General features: G+C 39.2%; 1 protein-coding gene across 1 annotated transcript in view; it reads left to right on the top strand.

The window, feature by feature from the left end:
• The window catches only part of LOC135712159 (WD repeat and FYVE domain-containing protein 3-like), an 89593-nt gene that overhangs the window by 51789 nt on the left and 23151 nt on the right, over positions 1–14653 (top strand). The window lies entirely within an intron of this gene.

The following is a 14653-nucleotide window of genomic DNA, read 5'->3' as shown; positions in this document are numbered from 1 at the left end:
TTAAAATCTAACATTCCATACATTTTTAAGGCAACATTGGCAGTGCAATTTTAGAATCCAAAGTCGGTCGCGGCATGAAAGTGGTCTGATTTTGATCGAGAGATGATGAATTTTAATTCTGAATATGTAAATCGATAGGAAAATTTTCAACGAATCTGTTAAAATTAAGGATTTATCATTTTCAAAATGTCACTATTGAAAATTGCACGAATATGAAAGTGTTGCTATGATCATAACATGGTCACCGATTGCTTGTGAAAAGCGCTATAAATCTGTTATTTATCAATTTTATCTAAATGAACGCGTCATTGGAACGATACTAATGGATATTTTTGGTCGCTATTGAAAATTTAGTCGATTGCTAAATTTATATATGGGGCCAAATTAGGGGCATTTGGGCCGACATTTCATCCATTTCCCCTACTATACTTTTGCTGTGATATCAAAACTATCTTTCGCAAAATCTACGGTCGTGTCTTGGATACAACCTACTTTTTTTGACAACAGTAACGAGTGCAAGTAAAAAGACCTTAAATTTTAGGTAAATTTTTTTCTTCGTGATTTTTTTTTTGCATTACGAGTATATGGCGTGTGTGTTTCAACTACACATATAAAGACAATTGACACCGTCTTCATTCAGAAGTTGCACAAACTGAACACTTAACACTAAGGCAACGGACAACACTCAACGCACCCAGCAGTCCAGTTGGGGAATTTCCGGGTTGCGAAAAGTTCCAATCGGCTGGAGCGGGAATCGAACCCTCATCACTTCGTGGCACTCACAATACACGCCTGAACGACTGCTAACTATACGACCACGAGGTCCACATTATAAACAGCGAACAAGCCTTTGAAAAAAGGGGATGAGCACCACTGTTCTAAAGAAAAAAAAAATCCACACATTTTCTTTTGAATGTTTTCAGAACATAACTGCATAATGAATCCAAAACTATAATTTTTTAGCCGTTATGTTCTATTGTCTAATATATCTACTCATAATCGTCGTTTAAGATCACAATCATCGTTTACTTATTTAGGTGATTGATTTTTTCATCGCGTTTTAACTCGAAACAATGTGCCACTCGATAACATAGTTCTAGAAAAGAACTTTAGTGCAAAGAAAGTACATGCAATTCAAGGTGTTTTTTTATCAGCATCCTTTTCGTCAGATCTGTTATTAGGCAAGCTGATTGGAGGCGGATTGTGCAAGAGTTTCTTTGAAGATCCGATGGAATGGTTTGATGTGTTGAGCTAGAATTTGGAGATGCAACAGTCTTCCAAGTTTTTGCTTCACGGACAAACCATCGTTAATTTTGGTGAGTTCGTTCCTGTTTATATATTCACCTGTTTCGGTTTCTTCAACTTTGTCTTAGACATCATTTCGAAAAGCCGCTTTTGGGCTGTATTTTGATGAGAAATCAAATGTCAGGCGTGCTATTGTCAAAAGTTGGGAACGAGTGGCTATGGCCAAATTCCAACATAGATTTGCCAATTGATTCATTCGGCAAGAGAGACGTCTTAGCCCTTTTTTCTGGTTTTAGATGTTTGATGTTTTGTTCTTGAAAGTTCATGTGCTCATGATTTGCCTGAAGAATTTTTGAACTAAAGTCTTGGAAGTGCCTTTGGTTCAACAGTAGTGTAGCAGAGCAGTAAGAGTACACAATTACGAAACTGGCTGAGATCTTCCCTTTATTTTCATTTATTTGTTCTTATATTTTTTTAATTTATTTTATTTCTACTACTCCCTACTGAAATCTAGTTCTCACCTATTCGTGTTCAGTGTTGGAAAATTTTGCGAGGTTTATGAAGCACACAAAATGAAAAGTTCGCGAGTCATTACCCCTTATTACCGATGTCACTTCACGGTGAACTTGTCACTCACAGTGAAGTGATTCCCATTTGATTTACATGTCACTTCACCGTGAAGTGACACCCGAAATATGGGCCATTGTGAGTTTTAGCGAACTTTTCCTGTAGATTGATTAGAGACCCGCTTTTTCTCAAGGGAAGTTAGAACTAGGGTTCCTTCCTCCATTTTCTTTCTCCTACGGCCTTCTATTCCATTTTTCTCTTTTCAGAAAGCGAGTAATGGCGCTATAGCCATAAGCCATATGGGCTAGGACAAGAGTTAGTGCTCATGTCTCAACCACTCGAGGAAAATTGAGCATCCCTTTTTTTTAGATTAGATGCTCCCAACGACCAATCATTTATAAATAACAATACAGCGAAATCTCTGATGTTCAAAATATACCAAATAGACAAGAAAAAGGATGGAGGTACATCTATCATTTTCCAGGATGCTTTCATGAACTGGCTGTGTTGATGTTAGATTAGATTAGACAATCATCGTTTACTTATTTAACCGCTGACTTAATTTATTAGTCAGAACCAGGACAATTTATAATCGACCATAAAGTACAAATGTTCAGATTATGTTGATGCTAAATCTAGATATTAACTCTTCGAGCAGCAAACCAAAATCACACTTTTCGCTATTTTTGTTATATGGTTATATGGTTATTTTCAATGGATTTGTACTGTCATTCAAAGTAATGAAAACGATATTACTTTCCTTTCTTTTGGCCACGTAAAATGGTTGATGTCGTGACCGGACCGAGGTTTCCAGCCTCGGTCACGGCTACATGAATCCGAGATGCTCTCGGCTGCTCTCCTTGACTGCTGTGCAGCAGTTCCTGCTGCTGCTTTTCCACCAAAATTTGTCACAAGAATGTCTTCAACGAGCTTAGGTACCTCATATTTATACCTGCTAACCTATCAAAATTCTCTAACCAATGAGATTCCGTTTACATACGGACTATCACTTACTCGATTCTACTCATTATTTATTCAACAACAGTTGATACGATTGATATTTTTATTTTGGAATTACCTGGTTCCCTGCTGGGTACTGAAAAAGGCTACATTTAGTGTATGAAATACATGTATCTGTCAAAAGATTGGCAATTTTAATGGAATTAAAATAAATTACTGAACCCACTCCAAAAACTATTCAGTCCTGAATTGTGAAATTCATTCTGTGCAGTTTCAAAGTTTGTTAGGAATATGAAATCCACCCAGACTCATTATAAGTTCCAGTTCGTGAACATGTGTTGACCTTGGATCTTAACATTTGCTCTAAATCTTATGTTTAAAAACAAATAAACTAAACCGGACAGTCTACATTGTGCTCTCTTGCCGTGAGGATCTATTTGTTTATTTGCTGAAGGAAACGTTACTGCAACAATTTTAAACAGCACTTCTCAGTGCTAAGTATTACTACTAGAATGTTCGAGGACTGCGCACGAAAATTGACGCCTTTTTTTGGCTGTTTCGTCTTTTCATTATGACGGAAACGTGGCTTGAAGACAACATAATTTTGCCACAGCTTTTCAGAGATTCCTACACCGTTTACAGAACAGGTCACAGCAATGTTAACAGTCATAAATTTCAACGGGTACATTGATCCCACTTCGGTAGATGTCTCTCAAGAACAACTCTGGGTTAAGTTGTAACCGGTTCAATGTTAAGTTAAGGCCAAGCGCAATGACAGTGGAAGCGGAACGGCAGCGGAAAAGCCCGATCTGAGTAAGCCTACTTGTCGGATTGAAAACTAGTTAGAATCAAATCGACTTCGGTTAGGCATCTTGATGCCATTTGTGACAACTCTCAAACTTCCCGTTTCCGTTCCGCTTCCGCCCACATTGCGCTTGGCCCTTTGGTATTGAAGTAATTTACCTTCCACCTGATGGCAAGAATGATTTACTTAACATAAATAAACATATCGAGTCTATAGAAGCGATTAATTCACACCTTGGGAATAACGATCATGCTATTCTGCTTGGCGATTTTAATTAATCGGAACCACGTCCTTCAAAGGATTACTGGTTTGAATGATTTATTAAGTTGCTTTTAAAAATTAATTAGTGAGAAATGGAATACGATGACTAGCTCATGTTTTTAAATTAGTACGGAAAATAAATTAGCTGCAACGAATGGTGCATCGAGGACGATTAATTCTTAACCGAAATCCCAGACGCAAAAAACGTAAATTTCAAAATAGAGACAACGAATCGACTGATGATGTTTTGTAAAAAGATCTAGTCGTGCTAGTACAAGTACAAATAAAAAGATTAGTAAAAGTAACAAACCGAATAATCGTAAGACTCGTCCGGTCATTGTGATTAAACCGAAAGAATCCAAATAAGCTTGCGAAGATACTCGTAAGTTTTTGAAAACACAGTTAGATCCAAAAACACATAAAATCAGTAATTTTAGGAATGGTAAAGATGGCTCTATTTTTGTTGAGTGTGCAACAGGAGCTAATCTAAATGATGTGAAAAATGGTATTGAAAGCAATCTGGGTAAAAAATATAGTGCTGTTGTTCTCACTGGTAAGTCAACTGTATTGAATTGTATTAATTGGGTTCTTTGAAGGTATTGAGGTAAATGCATATTCGTAATCTGCATTAAAAATGGAACCCAAACCCAAAATTTCATAAATTTTGGTACACTGGAACTATTTTAAATAAGTACGATTACATTTGCACCTTATTAGCGCCCCTCGGTGTCACTTTGTATGGAAGCGAGTTGTCAGTTTGTCAGTTTAGTGTCAAACAGTGAAGTTATTATTTTACTTTAAATCTTGATTTAAAAAGGTTTCGAAAAAATATCGCCGTTCTCAGAAAACGAAGCTCTTCCAGATGATATATAAAAACAGATAATTTTTTTTAAATAGAGAACAATTGGGTTGAATAAGGAACGTAAAATGAACTATGACGTTGGCTCCTAACGTATTCCTCCACTTCGCGATCAACACTTGGCCACCACAAACCTTGCCTCAAGAAATTTTTCAGTGTAGACATCCCTGGATGACTGTTGTGTGCCAACTGCAATGCTCGAGGACGAAATTCTGACGGAAGAACTTTTTGGAAAGGCTGATGCTTTGCTATTTGTGAAGGACATTTTTCGTTCTTGCCTAGCCATTTAATCACTGTTTGAAGCTCCTCATCTTTTCCAGAGTCATCAACTACATGAGCATTTGTCAATGCCAGAAGGTGGTCATTAATCAACCCGGGGTTCGCTTCGACAGAGCACAGCTCATTAGGTTCTCTTTCATCGTCAAAAGGTGGATCGCTACGCCTTTTGCATATCCTAGATTCAGCATCAGCTATGTTTTCTTATCCTGCGACGTGCTGATACTCGTAGAAGCAATGATCAGCTCTTAAAAGCCAGCCCTCAGCCCTAGTCATTATCCTTTTTCCTATATCCTTCCGATATTTGGCCTTCGACATGAACATTAACGCTTCGCTATCGGATCTTAGTATGAACTTGCGACCAAGCTAACCTAATGGAAAATTCCGTTAAGAGTTTAGAAATGTTGCATTGCCCAAACTATAGCCAAAGCCTCACGATGCAACTATAGATACCGGCTTTCTGCTGCAATCAGACTTTTTGAAGCACAAGCGATGCTGCTACAGGTGTTGGAATTTTCGTCCTTTGACGCGTCTGTGAAAAGAATAGTCTTGTCCTCTTCGTTGAAGTAACCTCGTTTGATTATGTGGTCTTCAGGAGCCTCCTTTAAATCGTCAAATGCTTTGTTATGTTGCTCTTCCCACTTGAGTGGTTTTGTCTTATGGGAAAATTCTTGATGAATGGGCTAATAAAAGTCATAAGCCCAAGAAAACTTCTCAATTGCGGGTCAACTGGACTTTCGAAATGCTTAATATCAGATAACTTTTGCTTGGTAGGTAGTATACTGCCCATAATTGCAGATCAGTCCCATATGGATAGGAAATCAAGCAAAGATGGAACTGATGTGCGATTATGGGTAGTATACCCAATCCGTCAATTGTAAACCCAAAAAAATATACTGATATTTCATTTTATTTGGATTTTTCCTCGTTCATCGTTAAACATTTTTCGCGCAGGACACGTTTGACCTCTTCAACGTGCCTATTTAGTTCTTCTAGAGTTCGTGCGAACAACAAAATATCATCAAGATAAATGCCTAAATGGCCACACTTCACCTGCAGCTTTTCCTTGACGCGTTGGAATAACTCAGGCGCGCATGACAATCCAAATGGTAACCCTTTGAATCGCATTAACCCATTCGCTGTCATGAATGTTGTAATATGACGAACGTCTTCGTGCAACTCAATGTGAAAATAGGCATCTTTTAGATCAAGTTTCATGAAAAATAGATTCCCATCACCACTAGGAATATCCGTCCTAATTTTTTCAAACGAGGGCATCGGGTACGGTTCACGAACGATGGCCTTATTGACCTCTCTGTAGTCTACAACAATCTTGAAGTCGTTTGTTCCTTTTGGTACCAATACCAACGGAGATACGAATGATATAGTGTCTCCTTCCGTATCGGCTCTCTCAATGATTCCTTTAGATTCCATCGCCCTCAGTCTTTCAGTAGTAGCCAATTCAAACGCTTTTGGAATGTTATAACGGATTATCTGTTTCGGAGTTACTGGCTCATTGACTCTGAATCGCCCCATATCAATAGGAATTGTAGGGAATTCCGGTGGTTGTGTCATACCATTTGATCCCGAGCTTTTGAATCATAAGCAGTATAATTGATGGCGTGCTGGTCTGCCGTTTGAATACCTACGCGAAGAAGATTCAGCTTGCTCGATGTTTCATAACCAAGCAAAAAACAATCGTGTGCCGTTAACCACGAAAATTTTAGCTAATTGTGGTGGATGATCACTATCCTTGACTCCAATGAACGAACTAAAAGAGCATTCCACATCAAGAGAATTTTGATTGACGTAGCCACTTAAAACTTCTTCCGGATGCATTACAACATCCATTACAATTACCGTTTTTCTTGATCAATATCCTCTGAATATTAGTGATAGTATTAACCGTGGCACCAGAATCTATCAGAAAGCTCAAAACTTCCGTTCCAATTCGGCACTCAACAAATCTTGGATCATTTATGGATTTGAATTCATTAGCAATTCCAGTTATTAACTGTTAACAAAAACAAAACAAAAAGATAGAAAGAAAAATAAAGACTTAATATAAGCTTCCATATTTGTGTTGTTTTAAACTCAAGGGAGCTTTATTTGGTTTTGTGCATCAATTATTTGAAATACGATCATCTACCTGATTAATCCTTGTGACCTCTCTTTCAACTTCGTCCTTAACTTCAAGTCGCCGAATTTTCTCCCTCATGTTCACATCTCGCGCAGACGAGCGGCAAAACTCGGCAAAATGTCCCACTTTTCCACAATTGAAGCATTTTGTACGAAAAGCCTTACATTCTTTGGGCCCATGAGCTCTGCCACACCTTGAGCACCTCGATCCTGGAGTAAAACTACGTTCTTTCCATCCTTGTGAACTCCGAGGTCTTGGTCCTGCGTCGTAGTCGAATGTTGAATGTACACTGCGGTACGGCCCGTAGCGAACAGAATTCTTCCTCCTTGCATACACCGCATTCACAGACTTCACCGCCATGCAGTCCACTGATTCTCGTTCAGATACGCTATCGTCTCTTTTGGCCTGTGGGGTATTTGCCAATTCATCAGCTTCTACCTTGATGTAGTACAAATGTTTTCCATGGCTTATAATCCGCTCCAGACTGTTCCCGAAGAAATCTGACATTTCGTACAGCTTTTCGGCAATTAACGGTACCGAGCGCCTCAGCAGAGCTTGAATGAATTCTTCCTCTTGCTGCTGTAACCAAAAATCGCAGAATTTTGCTTGCATTTCCAAACGCAACACCAAATCAGTGAATGGCTCAGAGACCTTCATGCGCATATCTCGGAATTTCATTCTCTCTTTCGTCACGTCGCATGTTTGCTCGAAAAATTTGTTTATTCCACGAACATTACTTTCACACACGTTGTCCATATAGTCAGTAATGAACTTCTCCTGCATCTCTATTACATTCAAGAGATAATCCCCCGCGAAGATTTTCATACCGGTTAGCTTTGTACGATGGCCAACTGCAGTTTTGCACGAAGCAATACGCTCGAACTGGTCGCGAAAACGGATCCATTCTGCCTTCCGTTCATTGAGAGACAACGAGCCATCAAATTGTTTCAGCGGCCACGACCCTGACAACCATTCTGACTTAATCGCCTCCTTTCGATCATTCCGACTATCAATTGAGCTGGAGTCACAAGTTGTTTCTGGTTCTTCAAGGCAATTTGAGGTTATCTTTGGAGTCCTCACAAATCTACCGCAATACTCGTCACTGCTGTCATCGGGTGACGAAATTGCATCCTCATACCACGTTCCACTCATCGTATTTCAGTTTCACGAAAAATAAAATAATTTCATGAACTCAGCAATTTATAATTTTACTTAAAACTTTTCACTATTTTCAACCGACAAAGCCGTCTGCCTTACCGTATGCGAATCACGAATACGGCAGGCATCAGGCATCCAACATATTTCACTTGTCGACAAAAAGTGCGTGATGAGAAAATGACAACAACACTTCCATCCGTGTTGAGAAAAAAAATGAAACGGAAAATAACCGTCTGGCATTGCGTCGGAATTGTGAAACTAAACCGAACTCTTTCACTCTCGCAGTAAAATACTTTATAGAGCACTGCACGCAAAATCTAACCTCAATTTTTGCCATGACAGTAAAAGAGATAGCAACAAACGGGAGCCAAAATAAACCCGGCAGAACTGTCAAAACTCGCTGGTGAGGAAAAGGGACGGGGAGATTTAGGTTAAGTTTCGCGCAGTGCTCTATTAACATATGAGCTACCTTTCGCACACTTGATTTGTAGCAACCTGGTCTATACAAGGTGTGACATTGTAGGCCAGAATGTATTGGTGCACTTCGTTTTTCACTCGGTTTTCATTCCGCTTCGCACGATTCGTTTCTTTCGTTCACGCAATCACCCTTGTAGTGACGTCATAACGTTTGTATCGATCGGCGCTTGCATAGGAAATTTAATAAGGATTTTATAATTTATGTATGCTACCAAAATTTATGAATGGTCTGCCACTAAGTGTTAAGATAATTTATTGATTATTGAATTATCACACTGTATGCCATGAAAAAACAGCATGTTTGTGAGTTTTTGTCTGTTTATAAGTAAGAAGTTATCTAAAAAAAAACAAATCGCCAGCTGATATTTTCCGGCGACTTTACAAAAGCATACAAGCAAGCAAAATCATCATGCAAAAATAGCTAGGATTTGTTTTCCTTCTTATTTAGCAAAATTGCTTTCGAGTTTTATGACGTAGTCACCATCGTCTCCCACAAAGTTTACATTTTTCCCTCTACCAACACATACATCAGGGCTAGTTTACACCTTGTATAGAACAGGTTGGATTTGTACACTCATACAATAAATCACATAACCAGTGGAAAATATCCATGTGAATATCACATAACTTTCATGTGATCCCATAATTGGAAATTGCACCACTAAATCACATGAACGTTATGTGTCCAATGAAATCTATGTGATTTCTCATAAAGAATATCTAATGCTATGTGATATTCAGGTAAAAATCATTATTTTTGTTTTTAGAGAAATACTATGTGCGTTCCTAATAGAAACTAAGTGAAAACTTTTGTCAGTGTACCTCATAGAAGTCTTTACTTCGCTCACTCCTGCTGAGTAAAGAGCCTGAATTTATAAAGAGGCGACATCTTATCCATTTGACAGGTCTTCTGCTCGATTGGAATGACTTTTCCTATGACTTTGACAGACAATCGATTGTTCCAATTTTGACATGTAGTCTCAGACTCTTTACTGCTGAGCTGTGCGATGTTTATATCCAGTTGATCAGTTTGGCCAGATTGACTTTTATTTTGTTTTTATTTGGTTTTTGTCAAATGTCTTACTCCAACATAATGTTAAATTCCAATATTTTAGAATCCCTTGGTTCTTGGCTATAAGCTGAAGTTTTATGGATCTACACATTTTAAAACACTCGCTTGACTATGAGCTTGACTCAGTGCATGCGATGTTTTTGTTTTGATTCGATGAATCTAGTTCATGAACATTGTGAGCTAAAAGGCAATTTAACCTGACTAATCCCAGGAAATACATATTTGATTTTATTGCTCTTTCAAGATGTACATACCTTGCAGGATCGCCAATGTGATATCCTGCTTACTTTAAATGAAAACAACGTTTATAGTACGTTCAGACTACAGAGTTATAACATGTTATAGCGCTATCTTGATGGTGGTTTCTGTGTTGCAATTAGTTGATAACCGTTATAACATGTTATAACTCTCCAGTCTGGACAGCGTTTTAAACGCTGTACAGACTGGAGAGTTATAACATGTTATAACGGTTGTCAAATAATTGCAACACAGAAACCACCATCAAGATAGCGCTATAACATGTTATAACTCTATAGTCTGAACGTACTATTATCTTTCACTTCTAAGAGGAGCGATCTCCATCGCGTATATTCCCTGTTCTTCTCTTCATCATACACTCACCCAAATTCTCAGCTTCAATGCTTAGCTCGATACCATTCCACAGTCAACGGTGAGTCGTGTGATTAAACATTACTACGAAACTCTGAGCATCGAACGGAAGGAGAAATGCGATCAGAATGGATGTTCTATTAGTGATCAGGATCACAAGCCTGTTGTGAGAGTGTTTAACCGGAATCCCAATGCCTTGGTCAGGGATGTGGTCAAAAAGTTGAATCTGTCCAAGTCTTTCGTTCAGAAAGCCAAGGACCGGGAGGGACTGCATACGTACAAAGTGCAGAAGGCTCCAAATTGTGACGAACGGCAAATTACGGTGGGAAAGTCACGGGCCCGGAAACTGTACACCCAGATGCTGACGAAGCCTCTTTTCCTCATCGGGGCTACTGTTATTCACCCCCACCACAAGTTTGATGTTCCGGAGGAAGTAAGGAAGCAGAAACTTTCAAAGTTTGCAAGCGATCTACTCTTGTGGCAAACGTGTGCCGTTCGTGACTACCGGGACTGTAAACGGGGAGATCTACCTCAAGGAGTGTCTACAGAAGAGTCTGCTTCCTCTGTTGAAGCAACACGAGGGCCCTACGGTCTTCTGGCCGGATCTAGCTTCGTGCCACTATTCAAATGTTGTCCTGAAGTAGTACTATGCCAAGGACATGATACCTGTTAAGATTAGTGTAACTTTATTTAACAAAAATCCTTTCGTAGCGTAGAAGTGAGAGTGTGTGCTATTCTCTCAGGTCGTGTGTTATTGTGTTGTGCTTTGGTGCATAAGCAGGTAAAATTGAACATGCAATTTTCATGGTGTAATTTCGTGCTTACGCGTGCGTGGTGCAATGGTTATTTCCGAATGTAGATTCGTGGCAGTGCCGATATACATCCAACACACCACACCGAACCATCCATGGCCATTTCTGACCCCACCGTCAGCTTCAAAGTTCCCGGAGTACGCCGGAAGAGGGACGCGAACATCAACGACGCACCCTAGGCAAGGCGATCGGCCATCCAACAGGAATTCTATGTCGACTGAAAAACGATTTAACTATTGCCAGTAAAATACAGCTATACAAATCAGTCATCTCTCCTCATCTAGACTTTTTCCCTTCCATTTTATTTCTGGCCAATGCAACACAAATATCGAGATTGCAGCGCTTGCAGAATAAAATAATGCGTTTGATTTTGAGATGTAATAGATTCACTTCCTCAACTTTGATGCTAGACGTCTTACAATGGTTGTCGGTGAAGCAAAGAATTGTATATTTGACTATGGTGTTCATTTTTAAAGTATTTAACGGTTTGATGCGGTTGAAAGAGGAAGTGACTTTCATAGATATAATACTAGAAATGCGGTTGAAACAAGAACACCACATTTCATTGCCTAGACATATCAAACGTTCAGGAACACTTACACAATTTAAAAGACACTACATTTCACACGTTAAAACTGTCTTTTGAACAGTTATCCAGTGATTTTTTTATGAATTGACAAATTATGTATCTTGACGAAGTTATCTCTAACTGATTATGTTGTATGGATAGCTGTAATAACGACTTTTTTAATAATTATTGTAGCACTGCAAAAACTATTTCTGTTCGCCACGATGGTGATGATGGATATGGATTTTTAATATTTGATTTAATAATAGTAGGTTCATTAAAAAAGATAGTCTACAAAGGTTTGAGCCTCGCGCGCGTATTATTTGGAAGATACCTTGAGTTAGTAGTAAGATTTCTGGCAAATGTTGGGGGTTCGTTAGCATTCTTGACATTGCTAAAAATTATGATAGCATCAGATTGCGGGGTTGCTGTGTAATAGGATGCTTTGTTGATTGTTAATTAACTCTTGATTGCTTGTAATACTTATAAATATTTTAGGTGGGCAAAAAAGCGAACCACCTTTAAGGACGCCTGAGCTTTTCCACATTTATATCGCTGTGAAGCAACTGTAAACTGTAGAGGGAATTTATATCTTTAACTGAAACCAGTTCGATTTTGTTTGCTAACCTGGTTCAAATGTCATATTTAATTATCTTAAAGATAAATCGTCCAGCTCAAACCTTTGTAGGGGTAAGAGGTGGGACCATCATCATTATTATCATTAAGTGCTTCGTCAAACTGACTGGCACATCCTTGATACTGCTGAAGATGGTGAAAGTGCTACTTCACCAGCGTGTTGACGAGTTACTTGGTTGATTATGTTCCACTGTGCAGGCCATCTTCGAAACCATCTTGGGGAAATACACATTTACGACGTCCCAAACGTCTAAGATCCATATCACTCCGAACCTACTGCCAGTCTCGTTGTCCTTTTGCCAAGCAACATTTCGCACGTGCTAGTAATAATTATCGCACGTATAAACGTTACATGTACAAACGGTACTGCATACGAACTGAGGAATTTTCCTACCCAGATGTCCACGAAATTTTTGGAAATTTGTCAACTCTAAACGGAAGGAAAATGGGTTAACTGTTGATATGTGTCTGGGAAATGAAGTCGCCACTTCCGTTTTGGAAAAGTGCAATTTGTTTGCCACTCACTTTAGAATCGCTTTCAATGGTTCTACGTCGTCTGCACGTCACAGAAGCTTGTAGAGATACACCTAATGGTTTCTGTTCTCTGAGAAGCTTTGCGATCACGTTGAATCAGGTGGAATTCGCAATAAACAAAATGAAATACTCTGTGTCCAGTCCAGATGGCATACCGTCATGCATCCTGGAAAAATGCGGCGAAGAATTGATTTCCCTTTTAGTTTTCTCACAAACTGGAAACGTCAGTCATGTTACCCGTTTTTAAAAAAGAGGTTCGATAGAACATCGAGAATTACAGAGGAAAAACTTCGTGTGTTCTTGTTCAAAGGTTTTCGAAAGCATAATAAATTATAAACTTGTCGACTCCTGCAAGAATTGCATTTCTACGGATCAGCACGGTTTCTTTCCCAAAAGATCAACATCTACAAATATCGTCCAGTTTGCTTCGTTTTGCATACGCAACATTGATGCTGGTGCTCAGATCGATACCGCAGATTTGAAATCACCTTTCGATAGAGTTGACCATGGAATATTACCAACAATCAATACGAAACTATCGATTTAAAATTGGCTCACTACTTGACTAGCCTAGCAAATCGATTAACGTATCTCATTCTAGTATAAATTCCAGTAATACACTATGTTTGTTTTGATTCGCTATGAAAGTTTGACAGATAAAATGAGGGGTTAGTGGATTTTCATATGTTTCGAGGGATGAATCGATTAGCTTGGGACCGAAGATAGTACTATTTAGAGCTGAGCCAAAAAGTTGAGCTCGTTTCTTCAGGACCTTCTGGTCTTAGAGTTACCTCTATGATATTACTGAATCGTCTAGGAAGAACTGGTGTCTCTGCGGATCTTGTTAGCTGGTTTGGATCATACCTAACCGTTAATATCGGATTTGAATCTGTGGAACAATTTTCTAACTCATCTGGCGTGCCACAAGGGAGCAACCTGGGTCCTTTGTTATTCTCACTCTTCATCAACGAGCTTTCTCTCGTACTAGCCATCTGGCTGCCGTGTGTTTTGCGCTGATGACGTCAAAATATACATGTTCATTAAAGGTATCGAAAGCTGCTGCTGAATAGTTTGCTGATTGGCACACCCGGAACATTGTAACTGGCAAATGTTATGAATGCCAGGAAAGGATTCAAATATTAGTGCCAACACCGTGCACCACCCACTGGACATAACACAACCGCACCACGAAGTTCCGCTACTCACAGCCAGATGCCGCTGACAACAGGATTGGAAGGCCAAGCAGGTGGTGGGGCCATGATGAGGCGAAATTGGGCTGAAGGAAAATTGATCAACGAGAGAGAGCGCAAGGAAATCACCCACCTGCCAAAAGTCAAAAGTTGCAGCGTAAAGCAAGCTAGACAAACCTAAAACGAATATGATATAGGGTTAACTACCCCATTTCCGGCCTATTAAACACAACCCGCACTTAGTCTTTCTTAATCTAGCGCAGATTAGCACCAAACGGAATGTTATTATTACTGATGGCTTCCAAATTTATTTACATTTCCGTATGTACCGTAAGATTTGATAAAGAGAAACCATTCGTTGAGATATTGTCAAAAGTTGAACACTGCTTCTTGACTCCAAACTCGGCCTACGGATTCTAAACTCGGCGTAACGCATTGAAACGCCAATGCATTCACTTCGGCATATCGGATGAAGATAAAAACT

Source organism: Ochlerotatus camptorhynchus, unplaced genomic scaffold (assembly GCF_037179485.1).
Source record: "Ochlerotatus camptorhynchus isolate MF236.1 unplaced genomic scaffold, CSIRO-AGI_Acam_v1.1 ptg000459l, whole genome shotgun sequence".
Classification (NCBI taxonomy): Eukaryota; Metazoa; Arthropoda; class Insecta; order Diptera; family Culicidae; genus Ochlerotatus; species Ochlerotatus camptorhynchus.
Note: the sequence above shows the minus strand (reverse complement) of the source record. Positions and strands in the feature narration are given on the sequence as shown.